This window comes from Hyla sarda, chromosome 5 (assembly GCF_029499605.1).
Source record: "Hyla sarda isolate aHylSar1 chromosome 5, aHylSar1.hap1, whole genome shotgun sequence".
NCBI lineage: Eukaryota > Metazoa > Chordata > Amphibia > Anura > Hylidae > Hyla > Hyla sarda.
In genome coordinates this window covers 343135557-343147758 of record NC_079193.1, presented here as the reverse complement: position 1 = coordinate 343147758, position 12202 = coordinate 343135557, and the positions used below count along the sequence as shown (strand labels likewise).

At 42.6% G+C, this 12202-nt stretch overlaps 1 protein-coding gene across 7 annotated transcripts in view; it reads left to right on the top strand.

Annotated features, from left to right (window-relative positions):
* ANGPT1 (angiopoietin 1) overlaps positions 1 to 12202 on the top strand; it is a 368410-nt gene that overhangs the window by 176262 nt on the left and 179946 nt on the right. The window contains exon 1 of one of the 7 annotated variants that reach the window (XM_056522588.1): positions 1245 to 1262. The exons of the other annotated variants lie outside the window; for them this stretch is intronic. The gene's annotated coding sequence lies outside the window, so the exon portion shown is untranslated. Of the gene's footprint in view, positions 1 to 1244; positions 1263 to 12202 lie in introns of those variants that run through there. 7 annotated transcript variants of the gene reach the window in all.

Genomic DNA, 12202 nt, shown 5'->3' with positions numbered 1-12202 from the left:
GACAAGTAACACGTTATGAGCCGTGGTGGTCCAGGAGCTGAGAGCCACACTAGACGCTATGCCCCCTGTGCTGTGTATAGGGAATCTCATGGACTTTTTATCAGGTTTGTTTGGGAAATGTATTATTGTTGGTTTAGGTCAGTGGTTTCCAAACTGTGGCCCTCCAGCTGTTGTAAAACTACAACTCCCAGCATGCCCGGACAGCTGTTGTCTGTCCAGGCATGCTGGTGTGGTAGCTGTGTAGGGCATATGGGGGTGTAGCTGTACGGTTACTAAAGGGTGCTTGCTTAACCCTTTCTATTCATGACGCCAGGGTGTGGGCTATTCTCTGTACGCTTGTCCTACCGCCACCCTTCCGAAGAGCGATAGGGAGATAGGAAATAATTGATTGTCCTCAACCGGAGATTTTCAGAAACTTGTCGGAACTTTTACTGAAGATTTTATGCAATATTGAACAGGAATAGTGTTGCTCGCGAATATTCGCAATTCGAATTTTATTCGTGAATATCACATATTCGCGAATTCGCGAATATTTGCGAATATAGCACTATATATTCGTAATTACGAATATTCTTTTTTATTTTTTATTTTTTTTTTCACAGTACACATCACAGTGATCATCCCTTTCTGCTGCCAGCTTGTGTGGTGTAAAGAAGGCTCTAATACTACTGTGTGAGACTGGCATATGCGAAAATAGAACGAGAATATTACGAATATGCGAATTTAGCGAATATATGATGAATATTCGTCCATATATTCGCGAATTCGAATATGACCTATGCCGCTCAACACTAAACAGGAACAGTCCATATAACAAAGTCTATTAGAGCTTGATAAGTGGTTGGGACCTCGTGAGTCTAAGGAGCTTAGGAAGGTAATTGTTGCGCTGATCCACTGGATTTAGGGGTTTAGGTTCTGTCCAGTAATCACACTAACATTAGCGGGGATGGAGATTTTAACTCACGGTTTAGTTTCAGGCTGAGGCCGGCAGGCTTCTGGCCTAGCTTGTCTTTGTAAGTTGCGCAGATCCATCCTAATAGTCCGGCATCCACAAGAGCAGCAACCGAAGAGAGTGATCATTGGCTACAGCTCCCTTATATGGGCAGGGGCTGGACTAAAGCTCACTGGTCCATAACAACTGTCAATCTTCTGTACATAGAGTTATGGGTAATCATGTGACCCAAGGACCTCCAATGGTCCTCCAACATACCATAGAGGAATTAACATAGTCACATGACTGAAGGTCCTGCAACGCTACCAAGGTAAGCATACTAATATACATTATACTAAATATATACATTTAAACATTACAAAAGAGGCGACTAGGGGCTGTCCCACCTGGGGGACCCGACCTGAACATAGTAACTCTGACTTTGGGGACCAGTATACAAGGTACGGTATGCAATACGGTACCGGGACACCACACTGGGAATTGTAGTTTTATAACAGTTGGAGGCAGAAGCGTAACATGTAGCTTCATGGCCCCAATGCAAAATCTAGAATAGGGCCCCATGTCTATTGTGTAACATGTATAATACTGGTGTTATGGGGTAGAAGTGCCCTTGGGCCTCCTTAGGCACCAGGGCCCCGGTGCAACTGCTACCTCTGCACCCCCTATAGCTACGCCTCTGACTAGTGGGCCACAGTTTGGAGACAACTGGTGTAGGAAGGGGTGTAGCTATAGAGGTACCAGTGGTAGCCATCGCACCGGGGCCCCAAAGCACATCTGCCCCATAAGATACCAGTAATATAATTGGCATATGGGGCCCTGTTTCAGATTTTGCATTGAGGCCCAGAAGCTATAAGCTACACCTCTGGGTGTAGGCAAATGATTCGTTCATTCTTCAGGCAAAATTCTGCTGGACTGCTTTGCTGTCTATAAGACTCATCCGCCTAGTCCTACCGCCAATCTTCTCAGCGGAGCCTGCTGTAAGCAGACATTTAAGCGGAACTTTAATGGCTGAACAGGGGCATAACTATAGAGATAGCAGAGGTATCCTTCGCACTGGGCCCTGGTGCCTAAGGGGGCCCCAAAGCACATCTGCCTCATTAGAAACCAGTGATATAATTGTCATATGGGGCCCTGTTGCAGATTATGCACTGGGACCCAGAAGCTACAAGCTACGTATTCTGCGGCTGAATGTGAATGAGCCCGTAGGCCTAATGACCAGAAATATTGCAGTTTTTATTTTGGTTTATTTTAAAATATAGACCAGTGTTTCCCAACCAGCGTGCCTCCAGCAACGATAACTTCCAGCATGCCCAGACAGCCCGTGGAGGCACACTAGTTGGAAAACACTAATATAGACAGTAAAATGGAAAATTAGAAAAAAAAGCATCACCAAAAATTATTTAAAAAAATTTTGATATAAGAAGCTTGATTTTAATAGGACTTTTCCAAATAGGAATTTTCTGATGACACCTTCCCTTTAACCTCTTAAGGACCATTTTGGCCTTAAGGACTCAGACAATTTAATTTTTACGTTTTATTTTTTTCCTCCTTGCCTTCTAAAAATCATAACTCTTTTATATTTTCATCCACAGACTAGTATGAGGGCTTGTTTTTTGCGCGACCAGTTGTCCTTTGTAATGACATCACTCATTATATCATTAAATGTATGGCACAACCAAAAAACACAATTTTTGTGGGGAAATTAAAACGAAAAACGCAATTTTGCTAATTTTGGAAGGTTTCGTTTTCACGCCGTACATTTTATGGTAAAAATGACATGTGTTCTTTATTCTGAGGGTCAATACAATTAAAATTATACCCATTATTACATACTTTTATATTATTGTTGCGCTTAAAAAAAATCACAAACCTTTTAACCAAATTAGTACGTTTATAATCCCTTTATTTTGATGACCTCTAACTTTTTTATTTTTCCGTATAAGCAGCGGTATGAGGGCTCATTTTTTGCGCCGTGATCTGTACTTTTGCGCACTGCCGCAGATGCTGGGATCTGTATTGATCCCGGCACCTGAGGGGTTAATGGCGGACGCCCGTGAGATCGCGGGCGTCCGCCATTGCCGGCGGGTCCCTGGCTGCGTTCAGCAGCCGGTATCAGCCGCGCATGACACGGGCATCGCTACCAGAAGGCACACTACAATGTGCGAGTTGCAGTATACTCGCACACCACGGGAGCTCTCTGCCTAGCTCAGAGCAGGGAGAGCATCCGCGATGTGCAAGTACACCGCGCACATCGATGTAGTGTGTCTGCTCGTAGCGGCATATTGCCGCTACCAGCAGGCACATGTAAAGCCAGCATAGAGCGGGGCCTTCACCAGCGGATCCGCAGCTAAATACGCTGTGAAAATCCACGCGTGTGAACGTACCCTTAAGGTCAAACACTGATTTGAATGGCAGATGTGTCCAGCTAATTTGCATACTTTATTCCCATGGAGCACTCCATATGCCAGTTTGGTGGTCTTCATGAGGAGATTCACTGCCCTCTTATTTCCACCATAAATATAATGTGATAACAGGAAAATATTTAGAACAGGTTAAATCTTTGGAGGTACAAACGTCTGATGGCAATCTGCCCATGCCAAGATTTCCACCCCAGATGTAGTTATGGCTCGAAGCTATCAAAAAGGCAACCTAAAAGCAGACAGAATGTCAAATTTACCCTAGAATTTGAAGGATCCATTCCTTGGACTTTCATCCACTACCCTACAGAAATCCATATCCATAACCAGACAGAACATTAAATTTACCATACAATTCGAAGGATCTATGCTTTGGATATTCATCCAGGGCACGAATCCTTAAAAACTCTATGGTAAATTTGACATTCTTTCTGGTTTCGGGTTTTTATAGGGCATTGGCTAGGTAAGGGTCTTTTAGTGCCTTTGAGCCAAGGCTACAGCTGGGGGTAATTTGCTGGTATGGACAAATCAGATGTTTGTAGCTACAAAGATTTCACCCATTCTCAGTATTTTGTTGGATGTTGAACGAGATGGGTAGTATGTCTCCTTGAAGAAACAGTCAATCTGGATTATGGAGTCCTGCAAACCATGCAATGCATGCAATGGGGAAAAAGTATGCAAAGTAATTCTCTTCTGGAAGCAAGTACCCATCTTAATTTACTCCACCAATTGAGAGGAGTCCCGCTTAGCAATCGCAACAAAGACATCACACACAAGTTAAAAATCAACAAGTTGGGGCCAACTTTCAAAGGGGAAAAACTCAACAGCAAATCCCATACTAAGCCATTAGAGTGAGTGGGAATGTTTATCCTGTCTGACACCAGAGAATATATGGACTCTGTCTGTCTTCTTCCTAGCCTGGCCCCTCCCCCTCTTACCGCCTGTATGCTCCACCCATGACAGGCCTCGCCCTCTCATCTCTGCCTGTTCTTGCAGTACAATATAAATGTGCAAATAATTGGGATCTACTGATCATATTTTGGAAATAAAGAAATGTCTTCCAGAATGTAAAACTAATTGTTTAGGCAAAATAGCCAAAAATGGGAAAACCATACAAAGAATTTGCACTTTTCTAAATTTACCTTTTAGGTCATGAGACCTAAGATATTCCATAGCCTTTTCCATTCCAGTCCTAAGTAAAACAAAAGATGACTAGTAAGTCATCCCATCACTGTAAAGTGTATCATGTGAGAAGCTCGGCTTAGCTTTTCTTTGACAAACTCCACCTTGCTAGATCGGGAGTTGGGATCCCAATCTGTGTCCTCACCGCCGGAGCTGTCTACACACATTAGCAGCAGTAAATCTCTATCCAAATAGTTACAAAACAGCAAACACAGAAGGCCAGACAGTGATCATAAAGCTCTTCATTACTACAACAGCAATAAACCTCCCAGAATATTGTTAAGACATTGAAGATTATCCTGTTTTTACTATGACCTCAACCAAGACACAAGATGCAAGGAAACAAAGTCTTTAAAATGACATTAACAACTAAAAAATGCTGACAATCAAACAGGACAATTATATATGTTATTGTGTATGATAATAATAATAATAATAATAATAATAATAATAATATAAACCTTAGTGGACATTATAAGAATATTACAAATCAACAAGACGTTTAACAACCATTTTCTCAATGTAGCGATTAAAGGGGTACTCCGGTGGAAAACATTTTTTTTTTAAAATCAATTGGTGCCAGAAAGTTAAACAGATTTGTAAATTACTTCTATTTAACCCCTTAAAGGGGTAGTCCAGTGGTGAAAAACTTATCCCCTATCCTAAGGATAGGGGATAAGTTTGAGATCGCGGGGGGGTCCGACCGCTGGGGCCCCCTGCGATCTCTCTGTACGGGGCCCCGGCTCTCGGCCCAGATAGCGGATGTCGACCCCCGCACGAAGATAGCGCCCACAATACATCTCTATGGCAGAGCCGGAGATTGCCGAAGGCAGAGCTTCGGCTCTGCCATAGAGTTGTATTGAGGGGGCGTTTCGGCCGCCGCCTCCTGCGGAGGTCGACACGCCCCCTTCCCGCGGGCTGTCGGGGCTCCGTACAGGAGATCGCAGGGGGCCCCAGCGGTCGGACCCCCCGCGATCTGTAACTTATCCCCTATCCTTAGGATAGGGGATAAGTTACTCACCACTGAGTCACCACTGGACTACTCCTTTAAGGACTCAGCGTTTTTCCGTTTTTGCATTTTCATTTTTCCTCATCACCTTCTAAAAATCATAATGCTTTCAATTTTGCACATAAAATTCCATATTATGGCTTATTTTTTGCGCCACCAATTCTAATTTATAGTGACATCAGTCATTTTACCAAAAAATCCACGGTGAAATGGAGAAAAAAAATTAATTGTGCGACAAAATTGGAGAAAAAATGTCATTTTGTAACTTTTGGGGAATACCGTTTCTACGCAGTGCATTTTTCGGTAAAAATGACATCTTATCTTTATTCTGTAGGTCCATACGGTTAAAATGATACCCTACTTATATAGGTTTGATTTTGTCGTACTTCTGGAAAAAATCATAACTACATGCAGGAAAATTTACACGTTACAAATTCTCATCTTCTGACCCCTATAACTTTTTTATTTTTCCGCGTACGGGCCAGTATGAGGACTCATTTTTTGGGCTGTGTTCTGAAGTTTTTATTGGTACCATTTTTGTATTGATCAGACTTTTTGATCGCTTTTTATTCTTTTTTCATGATTTAAAAAGTTGCCAAAAATACGCTATTTTGGACTTTGGAATTTTTTTTGCGCATACGCCATTGACCGTGTGTTTAATTAACGATATATTTTTATAGTTCGGACATTAACGCACGCGGCAATACCACATATGCACACACTGATCTTTTACCCTGATCCCTGCAAAGCCATAGCTTTGCCTGTAGCTCAGGCTTGGAGCAATCAAAAACCGATCGGACGTGACGGAGCAAGGTAAGGGGTTCTCCTCTCACTTTCTAGCTGATTGGGACATCGCAATTTTATCGCGATAGTCCCGATCAGCCCCACTGAGCTGCCGGAAAGCTTTTACTTTCGTTTTTGATCGCCGCGTCTGAAGGGTTAATAGCGCGCGGCACAACAATCTGTGCCGCACGCTATTAGCCCAGGGTCCCGGCTATCATAACCCGCCGGGATAGACCTGGTATGATGCTGGGTCACGGCGTTACCCCGATTTAAATACCGAGACCGAGCGCAGGGCCCTGCGTCCTTAAGAGGATTAAAAATCTTAATCCTTCCAGTATTTATCAGCTGCTGTATAATACAAAGGAAGTTCTTTTCTTTTTGAATTTATTTTCTGTCTGACCACAGTGCTCTCTGCTGACACTTCTGTCCATGTCAGGAACTGTCCAGAGCAGGAGAGGTTTGCTATGGGGATTTCCTCCTACTCTGGACAGTTCCTGACATGGACAGAGGTGTCAGCAAAGAGCACTATGGTCAGACTAAAAAGTATTCCAGAAAGAAATACAACTTCCTGTGAAGCATACAGCAGCTGAAAAGTACTGGAAGGATTAAGATTTTTAAACGGAAGTAATTTACAAATCTGTTCAACTTTCTGGCGCCAGTTGATTTAAAAAAAAGAGTACCCATTTAAACTAAGACAGTGGTCTCAAACTGTGGCCCTCCAGATGTTGCAAAACTTCAATTCCCAGCATGCCTGGACAGTTAACGGCTGTCCGGGCATGCTGGGAGTTGAAGTTTTGCAACATCTGGAGGGCCACAGTTTGAGACCTCTGGACAGAGCAAAATTCATCATAGTTGTGGCAGAAAGTTTGCCAAAACAGTGGAATGCATTGTTCGTGCCAAATTTATTATGTTGGAGATAAATATAACCTGTTAAGTTCTTAGTTTACATTTAGATTGGACATATTTAGACTATTAAAAAAAAACAACTGGTGCATCTTTAACCCCTTAAGGACCGAGCCCTTTTTCACCTTAAGGACCGGAGCGTTTTTTGCAATTCTGACCACTGTCACTTTAAACATTAATAACTCTGGAATGCTTTTATTTATCATTCTAATTTCGAAATGGTTTTTTCGTGACATATTCTACTTTAACTTAGTGGTAAAATTTTATGGTAACTTGCATCCTTTCTTGGTGAAAAATCCCCAAATTTGATGAAAAAAATGAAAATTTTGCATTTTTCTAACTTTGAAGCTCTCTGCTTGTAAGGAAAATGGATATTCAAAATAATTTTTTTTTGGGTTCACATATACAATATGTCTACTTTATGTTTGCATCATAAAATTTATGAGTTTTTACTTTTGGAAGACACCAGAGGGCTTCAAAGTTCAGCAGCAATTTTGAAATTTTTCACAAAATTTTCAAACTCGCTATTTTTCATGGACCAGTTCAGGTTTGAAGTGGATTTGAAGGGTCTTCATAGAAATACCCCATAAAAGACCCCATTATAAAAACTACACCCCCAAAGTATTCAAAATGACATTCAGTAAGTGTATTAACCCTTTAGGTGTTTCACAGGAATAGCAGCAAAGTGAAGGAGAAAATTCAAAATCTTCATTTTTTACACTCGCATGTTCTTGTAGACCCAATTTTTGAATTTTTGCAAGGGGTAAAAAGGAGAAAATTTTTACTTGAATTTGAAACCCAATTTCTCTCGAGTAAGCACATACCTCATATGTCTATGTTAATTGTTCGGCGGGCGCAGTAGAGGGCTCAGAAGGGAAGGAGCGACAAATGGTTTTTGGGGGGCATGTCACCTTTAGGAAGCCCCTATGGTGCCAGGACAGCAAAAAAACACACATGGCATACCATTTTGGAAACTAGACCCCTCAGGGAACGTAACAAGGGGTAAAGTGAACCTTAATACCCCACAGGTGTTTCACGACTTTTACATATGTAAAAAAAATATTTTTTTTTACCTAAAATGCTTGGTTTCCCAAAAATTTTACATTTTTAAAAAGTGTAATAGCAGAAAATTCCCCCCAAAATTTGAAACCCAATTTCTCCCGATTCAGAAAACACCCCATATGGGGGTGAAAAGTGCTCTGCTGGCGCACTACAGGTCTCAGAAGAGAAGGAGTCACATTTGGCTTTTTGAAAGCAAATTTTGCTCTGGGGGCATGCCGCATTTAGGAAGCCCCTATGGTGCCAGAACAGCAAAAAAATAAACACATGGCATACCATTTTGGAAACTAAACCCCTCGGGGAATGTAACAAGGGGTAATGTGAACCTTAATACCCTACAGGTGTTTCACGACTTTTGCATATGTGAATTTTTTTTTTTTTTTTACCTAAAATGCTTGGTTTCCCAAAATTTTTACATTTTTAAAAAGGGTAATAGCAGAAAACACCCCCCAAAATTTGAAGCCCAATTTCTCCCGATTCAGAAAACATCCCATATGGGGGTGAAAAGTGCTCTGCTGGTGCACTACAGGTCTCAGAAGAGAAGGAGTCACATTTGGCTTTTTGAAAGCAAATTTTGCTCTGGGGGCATGCCGCATTTAGGAAGCCCCTATGGTGCCAGGACAGCAAAAAAAAACAAAAAACACATGGCATACCATTTTGGAAACTAGACCCCTCGGGGAACGTAACAAGGGGTTAAGTGAACCTTTATACCCCACAGGTGTTTCATGAGTTTTGTATGTGTAAAAAAAAAATTTTTTTTTTTTACCTAAAATGCTTGTTTTCCCAAAAATTTTACATTTTTAAAAAGGGTAATAGCAGAAAATACCCCCCAAAATTTAAAAGCCCAATTTCTCCCGAGTACGGCGATACCCCATATGTGGCCCTAAACTGTTGCCTTGAAATACGACAGGGCTCCAAAGTGAGAGCGCCATGCGCATTTGAGGCCTAAATTAGGGATTGCATAGGGGTGGACATAGGGGAATTCTACACCAGTGATTCCCAAATAGGGGGCCTCCAGCTGTTGTAAAACTCCCTGCATGCCTAGACAGTCAGCGGCTATCTGGCAATACTGGGAGTAGTTGTTTTGCAACAGCTGGAGGCTCCGTTCTGGAAACAGTGGCGTACCAGACGTTTTTCATTTTTATTGGGGAGGGGAGGGGCGCTGTGTAGGGGTATGTGTATATGTAGTGTTTTTTACTTTTTATTTTATTTTGTGTTAGTGTAGTGTAGTGTTTTTAGGGTACAGTCGCACGGGCGGGGGTTCACAGTAGTTTCTCGCTAGCAGCTTGAGCTGCAGCAGAAAATTTGCTGCAGCTCAAACTTGCAGCCGGATACTTACTGTAATCCTCCGCCCATGTGAGTGTACCCTGTACGTTCACATTGGGGGAGCGAACATCCAGCTGTTGCAAAACTAGAACTCCCAGCATGGACGGTCAATCAGTGCATGCTGGGAGTTGTAGTTTTGCAACCGCTGTAGGCTCCGTTTTGGAAACAGTGACGTACCAGACGTTTTTCATTTTTATTGGGGAGGGGGGCTGTGTAGGGGTATGTGTATATGTAGTGTTTTTTACTTTTTATTTTATTTTGTGTTAGTGTAGTGTTTTTAGGGTACAGTCGCACGGGCGGGGGGTTCACAGTAGTTTCTCGCTGGCAGTTTGAGCAGCGGCAGAAAATTTGCCGCAGCTCAAACTTGCAGCCGGATACTTACTGTAATCCTCCGCCCATGTGAGTGTACCCTGTACGTTCACATTGGGGGGGGGGAGAAACATCTAGCTGTTGCAAAACTACAACTCCCAGCATGTACGGTCTATCAGTGCATGCTGGGAGTTGTAGTTTTGCAACAGCTGGAGACACACAGGTTGTGAAACACCGAGTTTGGTAACAAACTCAGTGTTTTGCACCAAGTGTGCCTTCAGCTGTTGCAAAAGCTACAACCCCCAGCATGTACGGACAGCGGAAGGGCATGCTGGGTCTTGTAGTTATGCAACAGCCGGAGGTATACTACATTGGCTGGGGATGCTGGGGATTGTAGTTATGCAACAGCTGGAGACACACTGGTTTACTACTTAACTCAGTGTGCCTTCAGCTGTTGCAAAACTACAACTCTCAGCAATCACCGACAGCCAACGGGCATGCTGGGAGTTGTAGTTATGCAACCACCAGATGTACCACTACAACTCCCAGCATGCACTTTAGCTGATTGTGCAAGCTGGGAGTTGTAGTTACACAACAGCTGAAGGTACACTTTTCCATAGAAAGAATGTGCCTCCAGATGTTGCAAAACTACAAGTCCCAGCATGCCCATAAGGGCATGCTGGGAGTTGTGGTGGTCTGTCTCCTGCTGTTGCATAACTACAGCTCCCAGCATGCTCTTGTTGCATGCTGGGAGCTGTTGCTAAGCAACAGCAGGAGGCTGTGACTCACCTCCAACGATCCACACTGCAGGACTGTCCCTCGCCGCCACCGCTCCTGAGGCCCCGATTCCAACAGGGATGCCGGGGATCGGGGTCCCCAGCACCCGGGGTCGTCTTCCCGCACCCGCTCACGTCCTCCGGAAGATTTATTTATTTGTTCATTTATTTATTTAATTATTTATTTATTGTATGTGCTTTTTTTAATTTTTTATTGTAAAGTGCTACGGAATCTTTTGCGAAAAATTATTATTAAAGGGGTTATCCAGGAGAAAACTTTTTTTTCATATATCAACTGGCTCCAGAAAGTTAAAAAGATTTGTAAATTACTTCTTTAAAAAAAAATCTTAATCCTTTCAGTACTTATGAGCTTCTGAAGTCAAGGTTATTCTTTTCTGTCTAAGAGCTCTCTGATGACACGTGTCTCAGGAACCACCCAGTTTAGAAGAGGTTTGCTATGGGGATTTGCTTCTAAACTGGGCGTTTCCCGAGAAGCGTGTCATCAGAGAGCACTTAGACAGTAAATAACAACCTTAACCTCAGAAGCTCATAAGTACTGAAAGGATAAAGATTTTTTTTAATAGAAGTAATTTACAAATCTGTTTAACTTTTTGGAGCCAGTTGATATATAAAAAAAAAGTTTTCTCCTGGATAACCCCTTTAATAATAATTTTTCGCAACAGATTCCTTAACACTTTACAATAAAAAATAATATATATATATATATATATATATATATATATATATATATATATATATATATATAAAAAAGTTTTTTTCCTGGATAACCCCTTTAACCCCTTAAGGACACATGACGTACTGGAACGTCATGTGTCCACTCCCGATCTATAACGCGGGGCCACGGCGTGGCCCCGCGTCATAGCGGGTCGGGCCCGGCCTCTAACAACGGCCGGGACCCGTGGCTAATAGCGCGCGGCATTGATCGCTGTGCCGCGCGCTATTAACCCTTTAGACGCGGCGTTCAAAGTTGAACGCCGCGTCTAAAGTGAAGCCGAAAGCATGCCGGCTAGCTCAGTGGGCTGTTCGGGATAGCCGCGGTGAAATCGCGGCATCCCGAACAGCTGACAGGACAGCGGGAGGGCCCCTACCTGCCTCCTCGCTGTCCGATCGCCGCATGACTGCTCAGTGCCTGAGATCCAGGCATGAGCAGTCATGCGGCAGAATCATCGATCACTGGTTTCTTATGAGAAACCAGTGATCAATGTAAAAGATCAGTGTGTGCAGTGTTATAGGTCCCTATGGGACCTATAACACTGCAAAAAAAAAGTGCAAAAAAAAAGTGAATAAACATCATTTAACCCCTTCCCTATTAAAAGTTTGAATCACCCCCCTTTTCCCATAAAAGAAAAAACACAGTGTAAATAAAAATAAAAATAAACATAAATGGTATCGCCGCGTGCGGAAATGTCCGAATTATAAAAATATATCGTTAATTAAACCGCACGGTCAATGGCGTGCGCGCAAA